This window comes from Haemaphysalis longicornis, unplaced genomic scaffold (assembly GCF_048455015.1).
Source record: "Haemaphysalis longicornis isolate Haplotype H1 unplaced genomic scaffold, Haemaphysalis longicornis Haplotype H1 scaffold_1, whole genome shotgun sequence".
Lineage (NCBI taxonomy): Eukaryota > Metazoa > Arthropoda > Arachnida > Ixodida > Ixodidae > Haemaphysalis > Haemaphysalis longicornis.
The window spans coordinates 69,159,996-69,164,685 of record NW_027526203.1 but is presented as its reverse complement, the minus strand read 5'-3'; the positions used below and the strand labels follow the sequence as shown (position 1 = coordinate 69,164,685).

The window sequence follows — 4,690 nt, the reverse complement described above, 5'->3', positions numbered from 1 at the left end:
GTTGTTCGTTGAGCACAGAAAGTGTTTTCGTGCCATGAAAACCACGCGAATCCGATGACTGTTCAGGTGTCTCCACCGCATTGCCGTAGCTCTGACCGTTCCTGTTGAGGGAGTCATTACTCTGCACTGTGGAGTCGTTGTTGGAGATACCTGGATGTTTTTCCGGTGCTGTTGCTACAATGTCCTCGTCGGAATGGTTTTCCAACTCGGGAAACAATCTGCTCATTCTAAATTGGGTTAGCAGGATGGAATCTTCGAATTCTAATGCGATTTCATATTCCTCGGTTAAATAATCCAAATCAACAAGTTCTTCAATATCGCTGTCAAGCTTCTTTAGAATAGCATGCGTTTTGAGTAGGCTTTTCTTCAAGAAAATGAGCTTACAGATTGATGGTGTTTTGGCGCTCATCTCAGTTTTGATGCCGTCAATCAGAGTGGTTACGTTCTTTCGTATTAGGCTTCGTCTGTGGCAAAGGGCTTCCAGGTCCATTCTCAACTTCGTTAATGGCTACGTGGTCGTTAGGAAAGATCGCAGTCGGTGGAAGGTCGAAGCCGTTGTCATCGACTTTCAGTGTCCGCGAGGCGTCCGCGAAGAATCGGTAAAAGTTGTTGAGGGCGTGGTATCCGGTACACGTTTGGTGCGTCCTCAATTCCTTGGGTTTTCTTCGCAGACGCTTGCGGTCGATGGTCAGGAGCTGTAGTTTCCTCGCAGCCGTGTCACTCACGTCATCGTTGATGGCGGTCCGCACACTCCGTTCTTCAACTGTGTAGATCTTCTCCTATCCTGGTGACGGCACCATTTTGTTGAAGAACCCAGGCGAGGACCGCGGGACGTGAGCGAATCTTTATTGGCGGATGGAACTCGATCTGTAATGATGATGATAGCACTATCAGCAGGCAGCTGCTAATGGCCACCTCTTGTTCCTTTCTGATTTTTCCAACAAAAACTAACTAATGACCTAACACGACCCCAATACCCACAGTCTCCCTTAGCGAAAAGATTCCGTATTTTTAATGTATTTTGAATGCATTTAATACATATATTACTTTGTATTTATTCTGCATTATTTTGTCCGCATTCCAACTGCATTTCGAATACATTTGCAATGTATTTAAAATGGACCTCAAAAATACGTAAGCAGTGCATGAAAAATATATATTTAATGCATTTTAAATGCATTAAAAATGCTCAGAAAATGTAATTTTAAATACGTTCAAAATGTATTAGTAATGCATTTTAAATGCACAGAAAATACTGCTTCAAATATACTCAAAATGTGTTACTAGTGTATACTAAATAAAACCTAAATACATTGATAGATACCATGGCAATGTGTCTTAGGTGGAATTGTTAACGTTCAACTAGAAACTATCATATTGTGGTTTCAAAAAGTTTAATAGGCACTAGGCTAAAAATATGCTCCATTGTGAAAATGTAAACCGGCCACGCTCGGAATGCGGGCCAGCAAATGACTGAAAAGAACAGCATGTATGCGCACAAATTGGCAGTTTGAAAGTTTTTATTGTACACCTCAGTCGAGTGGCCAATTTCGCCATTACTAAGTAGCAGGAATGAATGCTTTTCAGCCACCTCGGCAGCCAGCGCAGATGAAGCGTTGTGCATCAGAGTCTTCGTACTTCGGATTCTCCACGCGGGAAATTTCACCAGCAGCTGCAGTAAAAAGAAAATGGAAAAATATTAGTGAAACACTTTTTTTAGAGGCAAATAAATGTCAAATCAATGAGGCCTTTTCTCTCGCCGTGCCAATGTCCCTCGCGAGCAAAGATTTTTTAGTTTCCCCTTGAGAAAAAAAAAAAACCCGCCGTGAAAACAATGCCCCTTTGAAGGACGTAAGACAATTTATGTAATGGTAAGCATTGTTTATACTGTCATGCGGCATCGGATCTTCAATACCATTTTTAAGAAAGAATGGTGGCGGGAAGGGAGGGTGAAGGAGGGGGGTGGGGGGCGGGAGGCTTATGCTTGGAAATTGTCTAGGGATAAAAATGAGCGAAAATTAGGAAAAAAAAAACAGAGCTAAGATAACAACGTTACCAAACATGCAACAGAGTTCTTAGAGTTATGCTACTACTTCTCTTTCTTAGGCGCTTGAGTTAACTTGAAACGGTGGCAATTCTAGTTTTCCAACTAACTTGGACAAAACTGGTCTGTGACCTCCCAAGACGCTAATAAAATAAGAGAGGCAGTAATCTTATTAACTACAATTACTGTTATGTGTTCCATATTTCGGCGTCACCTTCTTCGGAAATTACGTTCTAAAAAAATAGTGCGCAGCGAAACAATTTAAAAATGCATGGGCAGGATTGCAGTACAAAGCTTACATAAATGTCATTAGATTGGCGTGTGCACTCAACAATGCTTTCAAAGGAACGGCAAAGTAAGGTTATTTCAAAAAACAAGAAAAATTTGACGCTGTCCTTAAAATAACAAGCTCTTATATCGTAGGCACCTAACCGAAGCAATTAAAACAAGCAACGCCAGAAAACGGGTAATTGTGCTTGCACACACATGTAATTTTTTTGCTCTCCGCCGCACATCACCGGCAGGTAATTTTATACTTTTTGCTGTACACAGACAACGTCATCATTTAATTAGGGAGCAACGCGGAAAATAATTGTAAATGCTCGCGTCTTTAACATACAAAAAAAGATAAACACCTGTTAGCTTCAGGGACCATCAAGTAAAAATAGTTGCTTCATAAATACTCGTGACACCTAAAAGAAACTCGCTTAAGTACACCCTTTAGACGCAAATGGGAAATTGAGACTTCTAAACGCACACAACCGCCAAGCTGCCCATGCTGTTTTCGGTGCCTTTGGGCACATTTCTGAAATTCTCCGGTGGCGTGGTCCAGCGTTAGCGCGTCGGGTTCCGCGTGTCTGTCACTCGACCACCAGCGGCCGAAGGGCCTCTCAGAACGCGCACACGTGTTCGTGAATGCACTACGAAATGAATACAGCAAGGAGGGAAAAAGTTGCAAGGAAACACAAAAGAGGAAGGGGCCAGCGTCCTGAAGTTTCGCGAAGTTTTGGGGGGAGCAATCCAAGGAACAAAAAGAGACGAACCCGCCCGGGGGACCCGTTCCGGGAACCGAGGGGTCTCGCGCAGGGAACTGGTTGCCTGCCTCGAAGTCCCCCTCCCCACCCGCATTCCTTCTCCTTCCTTCCTTTGCTGGTTCTTGGTTCTGGGTGCCGGTAGGAACAGAAACTGATTGTAACTTAGCTGCTACTCTCATACAGTTTGTCTTAGATGGACAAATAATTTGTAGTCCCTGGGCATGAAGCACCTTCGCTACTGCCACATGCACCAAAGATTACGTGGGTCGCTTTTAACACTTTTGGTCACTTCGAAACAGACGGCATAAACTCTTTCATGGCTTTAGTTGACAGAATGGCGACATGCGACCGCAAAAATCGCGGAGGCTGCTCGGATTCCCGCCGTATGGCCCGGCCACGCGCATTAGTCGGATGAATGTATGCCACAAACTGACTTCCTTCCCCGTACGGCGGCTGCTGTGAACATTCGCAGCTGTGAGCGGCTGCTGCGAACAGAAAACAAAAGAAAGCTGCGTCCCTGGATACACTTCGCAAATTTCTCAAGCGCGTAAACATGGACGGCGGACTTTCTGTGAACAGGCTGTGCTAAAAACGTTCCTGGCGGTTATGTGTTTAATGCAAGTGTTAGTCCTCAATGAGTACTCGATCTACAAGGAAACTCGTAGCAACAGTCCCCCGTCCACTCAGCAAGGCCCGAGCTAAAATTAGGCGCAAAAAGGAAAGCACTAAAATCCATTTTTTACGTCTTCTTGCTGTCGTTGATTTGTGAGTACATTCCCTTGCACGGCGTAGTTACGGTAGGAAATCTTGCTCGCAGGTGGAGGTAATCTTAACAACCACGTGCGGATTTTATAAAGGGCATTAGCACTCTTCGATTGCAAGGCAAACATACGTCAATTAATTGTAGTGCGACACCGTACGCGCAAATAGCCGGTATACCGTGCTTACCTTGGCTAGACGGCCAACGCCGCTGCAACGCGCCGTCCAAGCAGAGACTGCGTCCACCCGACGACCGCGCGTTGAGGAGTCCGAAACAGGACAGGCAAAAGAAACGCAGCGAAGGCAGACAAAACGTGAAGGAGTGGTACGCCGCTCAGCTCGCGCCGCAGGTGCCGGGCACAAAGGAGGAGGTAGTGAGCGGCAGTGAGAGGCTCCGAGCTGCTCGCCCTCCCAAGCATAGCCAGGGTTGTCCATCTAAGGCGAATATTTTTCAGAAAAAGAAAATTTTCCAAGCCTCCACAGGGATACCGTCGTAACAACGCTGGCAAAGTGCAAGTGTTTTCGTACATATATATACTCGTTGAATTCGATGTTTTTTATTCGCCGATTGCGTTGGAACACCGCCGCTTACATATTTGTACCCCGAGTTTCTCTCTAATACGCAGAGTTATGTCTGCTTTAGGCAGCGCAGTAAGTGAGAGTATCTCCCTCAGTTTCTTTTATTATAAGTAAACATCGCGGAGAAATTCTCAGTACGTTTATTCATTTGAGATGTATTTTATCCGGCACTTCAGATATGCTTTACGTGAATCTTACAATTGAGCAACTGAAGCAGCGCCTGTAGTGTACTCGGAATGTATTTCGGCAAAGCTTTATGAATACATTTAAAATG

General features: G+C 44.8%; 1 long non-coding RNA gene across 1 annotated transcript; it reads right to left on the bottom strand.

The window, feature by feature from the left end:
- Nucleotides 1–1,536: 1,536 nt before the first annotated feature.
- LOC144164438 (uncharacterized) lies at nucleotides 1,537–4,257 on the bottom strand. The gene is made up of 3 exons (XR_013321202.1): nucleotides 4,027–4,257; nucleotides 3,088–3,206; nucleotides 1,537–1,672 (listed from the first exon to the last, which is right to left on the bottom strand). It is a non-coding gene; the product is annotated as an uncharacterized LOC144164438 (long non-coding RNA).
- Between the last annotated feature and the right edge of the window lie 433 nt (nucleotides 4,258–4,690).